This window comes from Apodemus sylvaticus, chromosome 9 (assembly GCF_947179515.1).
Source record: "Apodemus sylvaticus chromosome 9, mApoSyl1.1, whole genome shotgun sequence".
Classification (NCBI taxonomy): domain Eukaryota; kingdom Metazoa; phylum Chordata; class Mammalia; order Rodentia; family Muridae; genus Apodemus; species Apodemus sylvaticus.
The window spans coordinates 114,650,070-114,661,961 of NC_067480.1; the positions used below are offsets into that span (position 1 = coordinate 114,650,070).

At 39.5% G+C, this 11,892-nt stretch overlaps 1 long non-coding RNA gene across 2 annotated transcripts; it reads left to right on the forward strand.

Annotated features, from left to right (window-relative positions):
• Positions 1-1,388: 1,388 nt before the first annotated feature.
• Positions 1,389-11,409, forward strand: LOC127692691 (uncharacterized). 2 transcript variants are annotated; one of them, XR_007979514.1, is made up of 4 exons: positions 1,389-1,555; positions 2,189-2,297; positions 7,831-7,913; positions 11,117-11,409. It is a non-coding gene; the product is annotated as an uncharacterized LOC127692691 (long non-coding RNA). The 2 variants fall into 2 exon arrangements; XR_007979515.1 differs by lacking the exon at positions 11,117-11,409 and having other exon boundaries at positions 7,831-7,955.
• The last annotated feature ends 483 nt before the right edge of the window (positions 11,410-11,892 follow it).

The window sequence follows — 11,892 nt, forward strand, 5'->3', positions numbered from 1 at the left end:
ATATCCTACCAAGCACGTTAGAATAATAGCATATAAAATCCACTAGTAGTCAGAACATGACTTTTCTCCCATGTATAGCACCACACTTCACAGAGAATGCAAGGCAACAGTCAGATGTCTGCCAGACTCAGTTCATTTCTCTATGTACCAAGACTGAACTGTGGTTTCTTCAACAGTAGGTTCTTACCATCTACTTCTGGTATGTAACCAAGAGAAATAGTACTATCTTATATTGTTTATGTAGCTTCAGGGTTCACTGAATAAAAGTACAAAGTGGGTTTCTCACTCCTGGGACTGAATTTTTTGATCACAATCATCAGTTGCTGAAACAAGCTGCAAGTGTTCACTGCAGAGGGTCCTCCCTTTAGCTTAAGATTCATGGTCTCTAGCTTGGATATTGAAGCCTGTGGACAGGGTGATTCCTATTGGATCCTCAAGAGCAGCCAGGGTCTCAGTAACCATTGCAATCTGAGAATAATGAACTCTCAATTATTTCCACAAGTCTGCACTCAAAAATGCATCATATAAGGATGCCACACTGATAACTGTTCCATCACTACAGCATGAGGTTTTCTTACCACTGATCCCTTTGCATGTCGGTGCCTAGATGAGTACAGAAAGTGAATCTCTAAGTGTCCTTTTTGCAATGCTTACATTCCAGTCCACATCTGTCCCAGACACACACTTTTTCTTCACTTCTCCTATTAGATCCTTCCCTATGATTCTCACCTCTCCTTGCTTGTTGGTCTAAGTGAAGACACAAATTATGTCTTTTCATATCACAGCTGGCCCTGTATACATAGACACAACCCAATCCCCAGACTGACTTGCTGCTAGCCAGTGCAGAGTTGTAAGTGAGGTGGTACTATAAGTACAGGACTAGGCTGAGGGGCCAGGTAATCACTTGTAAATGTTCCTAGATCAAAACATGAGGAGGACACAAAGCATTCTGATCTCCAATGCTCTGTAGAGTACAAATTAATTTATAGACACAGCGTGAGGCTCCAGACATGGCTCATTCCAAAAAAAAAATATCATTCAATATGGATCCTATTTGATCTCAGCTCCCATATGTTTGCTCATAAGTTCTCTACTCAATTTCTAATTTTCTCAGGTAACCTTGGCTCTAGTAATGAATTCATATACATACATATAGACCAAAAATTCACATGCACAAAGTCTTCTGAGAAAAAATAGAAATCCTTAAACCTAGAACTCTATAAGTATGTACGTGCTCAAGAGCCTGCCTGGATTTCCTCAATCTTGATGCATGTACCTCAAGGGATGTCAGGTGGGGGATCTGGCAGAGAACCCATGGGTAAGTAGAGAGTGTGGAGTTCTAGAGGAAGCTTAAAGTCCCTGAAAAAGCTAAGACAGCAAGAGAAGGAGAACATGGAATATTTTAACCAGTTGTGTATGGACTTCCTATTCAGACATAAGCTGTCCTTAATTTGAACCAGAGAAAGAATAATAGTATTTATGTTGTAGACTCTGAATGTGTTTTCTGGGGAGACCTTGTGGCTACAAGTTAAAGACCTGTTGGAGATAATGGAAGGTAGGAAATTTGCCAATTTTCCTATTCTTTAATCAGGTAAGTCACTCAGAAAACAAAAAGTATGCTATTCTGCCTTACATCTCAAGTCCTGCTTCTTGGGATAGAGGGAGAAATATACCAAGATGTCTAGGTAGTTTGGATTACATAGTTAGACCTGATCAAAAGTAAAGCCAATTCTAGAGATGAGAGGAGGGATGTGCTGATATTTTGGTGATTCTCCATCAACAAGCAAAGAACCTCTCAGGTGATTTCATTAACTCAGAGCAGTTTATCCTCCTTGCTGCTGACATTTTCCTGTTAGCATAGTAAGAGGCATTTGTAGTCTATGAGATGTAAGGTGCAGTGACATTTCTGAATGACAATCATGCATTTTTTGAGGTAGAATTTCCATATAAGGCAGGATGGCCACATGATTTTCTTGCCTCAGCTTCAGTGAGGTTTGAGTGACAGTGATGTTGATGTTCTATTTAGGCCTGAGTTACTAATATAGCATGCTCAAGTTCTGGACAACCAAACCTCACAAATCATCAATATAGGAACCAGAGGCTAAAAGATACTTCACAGTTAGGCAAAGGGACAGGTGACCATAAAGAAATACTCATTGCTCACAAGCTGTGTTGCCATGTCTCTTAGACAACTTACCTTTAATTGGTCAAGAGAGATTCCGAGGGAGCAGAGGGATGAAGTTTTCCACAGACTGACTGGAGCCAACTGTGGAGACAGAGATTCTAAGCTGAATGAAGTAAGTGGCGTGCCTGTTGCTTTCTGTTGAATGCCTCTCCCCTCTCTGCCTTGTGAGAGCACTATGCATCTACCTCCATCTGTGACACAGCTATCTTGATAGATGTACAAGGCTGAAAGATTGGCAACCACACTTGTCATGCAGTTTGCATTCCAGGACCCTTAGCTATTTTATCCAGAGATATCTGAAAGAGAACATGATTGGACAGTGGTTGATGGAAGTCCAGGAAAAGGAGGAAGCAGTGGATGCCACAGTTATCATGAACTAACACACAAGTCCAGTTTCTTGCTGGCTCAGGGGAGTTTCTCAAGTGTACAGTAGATTAAATGGCTATACAGTTGTAAAAACCCTTTGAAGTATGTGTATCTACATGTGCCTCTCTGTCACAGGTTTCTCCAATTGTGTGTGATACATGAGTATGTACAGAGATGAGGGTCTCCATGAGTGAGAGATTATGCTTGTAGATGTGAGCATTCATACATGTGTACTTAGTTCTGTGTGTGCCTTCTCTGCCTCTATGCATACAGCACGAGTAATAAATCAAAGACTTTGTTCTCAGGGGCTCTATTGCTGCCCTGAGAGCCTGTTACCAAGGCTCAAAGGGTATTTGTGCAAGAGAGAAATGTGAGAAGGCTGGGCTACACTTGTCAGGCAGGAAGGACCATTGTGTTTGGAAGAGGGATGGAAGCTTCTCTGGATTCCTCTATGTAGGAAACCATGAAATTGTCTATCAGTTTAATCATCCATACACCCAAGAAGCTGCATCACATATTGTTTTGCAGGTATGTATTGTTGTAAGCATAGATGAAAGCAGGGCTTTTCACAGAGCAGCTTACAGGAGAACTAAAACATAGATTTCTGTATTGGTCAAAGCTATAGGCATTTTAATGGGATAGCTCATTTAAACTTCAAGTTGTACAAAAATCTACCTACGCAATTGGGTCTTGTTGTTTACTGCTCTGTTCCCTATCTTCTGTTTCCATCAGTATCTTTTCATACTCCTGCATCTGCTTTTGTCCCCTCTGTTGTCTACTGCCCTGGTCAACCCCAGTAGTTTTGACCTGACTATTGGCTGTCAGATATTTATAATTAGCAATCAGCAATAAGGCAGTGCCAGAATATTTCTTGGATTGCCACTGGGCAATGACATTCCTGTTTTGAGCAAAACAGCAAAATTTAAATCAGCAAAATGTAAAATCTAAAACACAGTGATGGTTCAGAAATGACAGTATCAAACTCCTGCCATCACTTAGGTCTTTATCAGTACAGATTTAACAATTGAAAATATAGAGATACACCTTCATATACAGTAAGGAATGTCACCTGAACAATGGGAGGATATTTGCACACAGCATGCAAATGTGGATGTCAGAAGACAATTTCAGATGTTGCTTAATGTTACCTTCCACTTTCACGGTTGTGAGCCAGCTTATGAGGTACCAGAACTTCAGTAGGGTCTTTTTCAAGAGCAGTACATGCTCATAATCACTAAAGCATCTCTCTAAACCTCATCTAAGATACTTAACATTTGTTTGTTTGTTTGTTTGTTTGTGTGTTCAATATTGATCAGTAAAGGGATAAAAGTTTGGAAGTCAGCAGATAATTTCAGGAAGGTGGTTTCTTTTAGATCTGTATATTGAATTTAAGAATGAAACTTAGGCTACCACACTGAAAACCTCAACAAAGTAAGACTTGGCAAACCAATAGAAGAAAAGAGCTCAAGAGAAGACACAAGAAACTGAGACATATTTTTACACATTTAGGATTCTCATAAAAATACTAAAGTGTAAGGTAGGTTTTGGGAAGACTTTGTACACCCCAGTACACCCTATGTTTGCTGCCTCGGTGTCTGTGTATACAAATAAGTTTTGATCAGTTGACTTAGAACGCTTTGTTCTCATTGTGTCTAGTCTATCCTATGGAAAGTATATTATTTATTCTTATTTTTCTACTTCAGGATTTCCTGAGCTCTGAGGAGGGGTATTTAATGGAGAAATCTCATATGGAGTTGGGTGCTACTCTTTCGCACTGTCTCTCTCTCTCTGTCTCTGTCTCTGTCTCTCTCTTTCTATCTTGCTCTCTCTGTCTGTCTCTTTCTCTTTTCTCTGTGTGTGTCTGCCTGTCTGTTGGACATTCTGTATGTATCTCTGTCTCTCTGCCAGCATAATGTCTGATTTTCTGTCTTTGCATTTTCCACAACATATTCAAGAGAAACTGGGAAAGATCCTTGAGGACATGGGCACAGGGGAAAAGTTACAGAACATAATGTATATTCAATTAATGATGCCATTGTACCTTTTAAAATGGTAAAAATATAAAATATAAAAATGTAAATAATGATGCATTTGGAGCTTCTATTATGTGTATATTTACTTTCTTTAAAGAATTGGACCCTGAAAGTCTGTGTTCTCTCATTCAGCTTGGGAAAGAAATACCTATGCTGGCATTACCCTTAGCAAGGCTGGCTTTTTATAGACAGATTGATTTTTAGAGCAGCTGGGCAGAACAGACTGCTTCTGGAAAGCATGTAGCTGCAGGCTGATTTTGAGTGAGAGGGTAATACTATAAGTAGTGACAAACACGTCAGATCACAGAAATGTCAACAGGCAATAAAAACGTCATACGTGTAGGAGAACAGGGGGAGGGAAGGGGGTTTATGGGACTTTTGGGGAGTGGGGGGCCAGAAAAGAGAAAATCATTTAAAATGTAAATAAAAATATATTGACTAAAAAAATGTATTTAAAAAAATTAAAAAATCAGAACAGGGAAGTGGGAAGGGTTGGGTGGGAAAACAGGGGGAGGGAAGGGGACTGATGGACTTTCGGGGAGTGGGGGTCCAGAAAATTGGAAATAATTTGAAATGTAAATAAATATATCAATAAATTAAAAAAAATAAAAAAAAGAAATCTCAAAAAAAAAAACCCTACAAATATAAGGTTATTTCCTTCACTTTCTAACACCTTTATAGTCCAATTAAATACATATGCAAATATGTCACAAAGTAGGAGGGTTTTCCTTCTCTACCAGTATGTCCTTAACTCAAGCAATCATGATTCTTTTTTACTTCTACCAAAGTTTTTACATATTTTTGTGGTTATGGTATATATAATCTTTCAATGTTGCAATCTAGTCAATCAATTTCGAATTACACACACACACACACATATATATATATAGTATATTTTAACAATAATTACTGGAAATTTGCTTTTTACTTATCATAATGAAATAAAATACAACTTCTTAAAAAAAAGAAATGCAGTTGGCCCACACTACTGTCTAATATTACTTGTGAATGGATGTTGAGAATTGTATTTCATATTGGGGTCACAGATAACTTCTGGTTCAAAGTTCAAAGTACTATAATGGTGAGACAATAGGAGCCTTTCCAAGAGTCCTTATTAGAACATAGGGTAACAAATGAATAAAGACAGCGAATCTAAAATAAGAACTGTGGGAGAGTCACAGGACATAAGATGAGTAGAGCATCTGGGAAAGGATCCTTCCACTCACCATCTGCACCCTGGAGCTGGGTGGTTTCATTGCCCTCTGAGCACAGCCTGCCAGGAGAGAGCTGGGATTCCAGCAGTGATGTCACTTCTGGGTCACTTTACCTCCAATAACATTCCAGAGAGGGACAAGGAGCTCGTTTCATGGTTGTAGAAAGACAGCAAGAAGCTGCCATGCATGAATGAGATCGTGAACTCAACACTTCCAGTGACTCCATCATGGAACTGTAAACCTTCAAAATGTAAGAAAAGCATGTATGTTATGCTTTAAGTAATGACATGTTATTATATAAATGACACCTACTTTGTCTGAAACTGATGTAGCTGCTCTAGTTCATTTTTGTGTCTTTCACTGTCAACTTGGTACATCCTTCCAGACCCCTTTAGCCTAGATCCTTCTCAAAGGGGTACTAAATACTCATGGGAGGAAATATAGAAACAAAGTGTCAAGCAGAGAAGGAAGGAATGACCTTACAGGGACTGCCCTCAAATAGGAATCTATCCCATATACAGTTACCAAACCCAGACACTATTGTGCATGACAACAGTGCTAGCTGACAGGAGCCTGATATAGCAGTCTCATGAGAGGCCTTGCCAGTACCTTACAAATACAGAGGGGGATTCTCTCAGCCAACCATTGAACTGAGCAAAGGGTCCCCAATAGAGGAGTTAGAGAAAGGTTCCAAGGAGCTATAGGGGTTTGCATTCCAATAGGAGGAAGATTCTGTTCATCATGGCTGGGAGTACAGTATGCTGGAGTACAGCATTTTAGCCTTGCAGAAAGGCAAAAAAGAAGAAGGGATGTACTTCTCTGGTGGCTATTTCCTTTGCTACTGTTTATTCAACCTCAGCTTCCAGGTCAAGGGACACACAGTTCCCACATTCAGAGTGGAACACCTGCATCTGTTAATCCCACCTGGAAAGTCTCTAACACATATAACCAGAAATATGCTTCTACGATTTCTTAGATGATTCCAGTCAACTTGAAGGTGTATAAATCATCAAAACGTATTTAACAGTCCCTATTTATTATTATATACCTTTCTTCAACTTTAATTGAAAAGAGAGTGCTCAGGGAAATTAATTATCCCAGGAAGAAATTCTCATTAGCTGCAATTCCTGGCCAAAAGGCAAGAGAACTGTTGTCAAAATAATTTCACAGGAATACTTGAACATACATGTTTACAGCTGCAATGTTTCAAAGAGACAAGTAATAGAATGGGTATAGCTGCCAATTATCTGAAGAACAATGAAATAAAATGTATCATCATACATAACAGAATTTATTTAAAATATCTCAGTTATCCTTGAATGATTTCTTGATACACTTTTGAATATCAAAAGTATAAAATTAGAATTTTTGATACTCATACTTCAATATTAATTTTTTAAAAAATATTTTAAATGAAAATTATCAGTTCCAAACATTAGGCAGATACAATATTAAGAGTTAACAAATTTACACATTATGGAATCTTGAAATCAGCTTAATTAGCAAATCAATTACTTCAACCATTTGTCATTGGTTTGTGTTAAGACACTTAAAGTTCTAAGTATTTTATAATAAATGTATGAGACATTTTTAACTACAGTTACTCAACAGCTCAATATAAGCCATAATATCTATTTTCTCAGTAATACATCATATCCTATGACAGATTATTATTGGCACTGAATTATAAGCCAAACTTAGAAATCTTTGGAGGAATGCACTGAAAGATCCTATGATCCTACAAGCACAACTAAATGGGTGATCTAGTGAGATCTCAGAGACCAATGGCAACAGCAGTGTTGAGAGAGGAGGCTTGAGACTTTCTCAGCAATCAGGTTGAAGTCCTTTTACATCTAATCCTGCACAGGGATTTATCTGAGGTAAAAATGACTGAAAGATTAATCTTGATCTTCCCTTCACCTGTCACATCCACATCCTCCCTGGGAAGTGTGTCCACATTAATGTAATATAACATTAATTCCAAGTGAAGGAAAGGATCTCCTTTCCTAGCTTCTTGTTTAACTTGTGACAGGTGGGAACCTAGTGATACCTAGGCACTCAGACCAATGGAATCTACAGAAGAAAGGATCTTTCTCTACTGGAACAACAAATATGGTATGTCTCAATGCAGTTACAAATGAAGGTAATTTACATGGAATTATGAGAGACAAATTTAAAATGTAAATGTTATTTTTGTGTTTATACTAATGATCCTCAAATGTTTTCACCCAAGTGGACATATATCACGTTTTCTTTATATTGCCACTGGGATTAGATAACACAGGTCAATGCCCTTATCAGTTAGTCTTTAGACTGCATTGCACTCTGTGCTCAAACACTCTGACCCAAGAAAGTCATGCACAATGCTGTGATTCAAAGTGCTCAGATTACTCAACTGTTTTATTGCCTACTGAGGATTCTCAGGATTAGGTTCTGAACATTTTTGTTTGTTTGTTTTCTGTTTATTTGTTAGTATCTATTTCCTTTATTTAGATTTCAAATGTTATTACCTTTCCTTGTTACCCCTCCAAAAATCCCCGATCCCATTTCCCCTCCCCGTTTACCAACAATCCCCCACACACTTTCCTGACCTGGCATTCCCCTACACTGGGGCATCAAGCCTTCATAGGAGCAATGGCCTCTCCTCTCATTGATGTCTGAAATATCCATCCTCTGCTACATGAGTAGCTGGAGCCATGGGTTCTCTTTGTTTGGTGTTTTAAAACTTGGGATCTCTGGAGATACTGGTTGGTACTTCTTCCTCCTGTGGGGCTGAAAATCTCTTCATCTCTTTGGGTCCTTTCTCTAGCTGCTCCATTGAGGAACCTATGCTCAGTCTATCGGTTGGTTGTAAGCCATCGTGTGTTGATCCACCTTTCAAGAAGGATCAATGTACCCACACTTTGATATTACTCTTTCTTGAGCTTTATGTGATCTGTGAGTTGTATCTTGGGTGTTCTGAGCTTTTGGGCTAATATCCATTTATCAGCAAGTGATTACTGTGTGTTTTCTTTGTGATAGGTTACCTCACTCAGGATGATATTTTCAAGTTCCAACCACATGCCTAAGAATTTCATGAATTCATTCTTTTTAATAGCTGAGTAGGACTCCATTGTGTAAATTTAACACATTTTCTGTATCCATTCCTCTGAACTTCTTAGACAGCAGAAACTGAGTTTTCCTTCCTCATGGTCATGAAAATGCATTACGTTTCTATGTGTACAGAACCACTCATAGCTATGTGAAGTTTTCTGGTTCTCACTTCAATAAATAGGCTATTTGTAAGACAGCTCCTAAAGTTGAGCATTCCCTGAAAGCTCTTGTGCATTACATGTTTAATGGGGACAGACATCCCAATCCCAAGCCTACCACTTGATTACCATAATAAGGAAATCCCATGGTGGGATTATTTACCAAATTCATAAAACTCAATCACCACTTGTGGGGTTCTATTCACTCTAATTTCTTTAGCAAAAGAGATCTGTGAATCCAACACAAACATGCAGCAATACAGATGCACAGAACTGTGTGTATGTGTTTGTGTTTGTGTGTGTGTGTGTGTGTGTTTGTAGCCGCCAGCAGCTACATGTAAACCGGGTTACCTGTTGAGAGAATTTTGGGGTCATAGGGAAGAGCGGCGAAAAGAACGTACGGCCAAGTCAATGTTCACTGATCAAAGCCGTAAACTTTAATGGCGCCAGACCTTATAACAGTTTGGGCAAACCCTCCCCCCAGACTCCAGGCTGAGTTCCGGTGGAAGTTGTCTAGCTTCTCTTGGAGGTCTTCGTCTTGACTGCTCCGGCAGCTGGGTGGGTCACCTGTTTAATTCAGGAATCCCTATACCTGGAGGAACAATGAACTTAACCTTTACTACGTGCGCTCCACCCTAGGTGGAGCAGGATCCTGGCTAACTGGGAGAAGTTAACCTTGACCAAAGTCAAACTCTGACCAAGTGCAAGACTGCCCCAATATGGCTCTGTACATGTGTTTATGTGCATGCATGTGCATGTGTGCTAGAGATCTGGAATGGCAGCAGGCCTGACCAATGATTTTGATCTTTCCTGTCTTTTTTTTCTGTCTTAGAACATCCTCAGACATCATAATGTCACTCTACCTCCACAAGAGAGATTCCAAATCTTAAGTGCGCTAGAGCAGAACACTGAAATCAACAACAATTATTTGTTGGCTTCTTACATGAGCCTTAGGAAAAACTTCTTCAAAATGGCAGCCGACCTAGATAAATGTGGACAAGGAAAAGCCATATTTGTGCTCTATCACAAATTTCTCACATGAGAACCTGCAGTTTCTACTCCTTTCCTGGAACTCTTCCCTTGTTCAACCTGTTGTTCTATTCAGGGTTCTCTCCTTGGCTGAAAGCTATGGCACTTGAGGCTGTCATCTCTTTGTCAGATTTCTGGCAGCTCACACACAGGCTTTTTCTTGCAATTCAAAGACATGAGGACTAAAGGTGGTGGTATCAATGAGTAAGGAATATTATTGGTAGTAGACTTAGTTCTTGAACCTGTGCACACATGGTCCAGATCATAGTAGAAGAAAAGGGGGCCAGAAAGCAGGGTGTATCTGATCTGGGAGGTGTTTTGATTTCCAAATCTCCTCTCAAGAAGTCACTGGCTTGTCTCTGATGGGTGGCCAAGCTCAGTGAATTCCACGGGAGAGAGGTATGGCTTCCTATAGCTCCACAGTCACCAGAGGATTGTGGACTACTTGGCATCAGTGTTGTTAAGCACAGTTAGGCTTTTTTCAAACTGGCTATCATATTGGGTAGGCAGAATAAAAAGTAGAAAGCAGAGCTGTCACCAGGAAATAACTATTTCAGCCTCAGTGACTGACAAGTGTGCTTTACCTATAGTAAGAGGATGGTAGAAAAGTCTCACCAACCATAAGAGGCCCTGAAAGGTGAAACAGAATATAAGGAGATACACGTGACTCTGAGGAGCTCAGGCACTGGGGAGGGGTTTTCTGGACATGATTTTATTGAACTTCTGAAGCCTGTGTGATGAGCAGATATAACACTTCCTTGTCTACAAAGATAAAGCTCCGGTTTACAGATGAGCTCAGGTACCACAGTTTGCATTATCCTTCTTTTATAACTCCTAGAACAAGGTTTCTCCTGGGTTTCCACTGGTGCTTTCCAGCAAAATAAAGGCATTCTCTTGAGATTATAGTAAATCTCCCATTATTTCTTCTCTTTTCCAAAAATAAATCACTCTTACTAAGGAGTCATATAATTACCCAGACATCAGTTTCTTAGACTGAGTTTATGGTCATATCCTCTTCTTAAGCAGAATTTCTGACAGGTTTGTGAATCGGTTTTGAATCTTGGACAGACCTGAGGGTTGAAGCAGTTCACCAGCATCTTTCAGTGTATCATCTGACTAGGTGCCAACAGCACAGTACCTCCAGGAACTAAGAACCTTCCGGTGTCTAGTCATTACCTGATGACATCTGATGAGGTTGTGCACTCCTGGTAAGCAATAAACAAACCTTCTATGTGGACAAAGATTCATATTGTGATTGGGAATGGAAGACTGTGAACACTCTTTATTTTCTAGTTTCAAATTTATGAGGACAACCAGTTTCCTCAAATTTCTGTGGGTCCATCTGGTTCCTCCTGAGTGCTGAGGTGAGAGTGGCACTAGGCCACTTTAGCAATGCCAATTGACAGTTGAATGTTTGCTGAATGTGCCACTTTAATGGAAGACTGTGGATATTCTCTTTCCAGGCCAAGGGATGGAAATGGATGTGGGATGTCAGCGTGCACCTTTTTAAATATGAGAAACATGTGAAACCAAGTATACAGAGGCCAAATTTCCTTAGGTCCTCATTTAGACACATAATTTTCTCTGCACAGCTTTCTCTCTGTTCTATTCTGTTAAGACTCTATGTAGAAAAATCCCCACAGAAAAAAAGTACCAAGAGATTTTAGAGAATTTTAGAAGATCAAATATCCTCAAGGTAGGTTTTCATTCTCAATGTGGGTGACCAAAAATCTAAAGAGTAGTACAAGGCTAGTCACAGAAAAGCCACAGATGATGACACTAGATGGAATGGATGAAAATTCTCCTTCAGGATT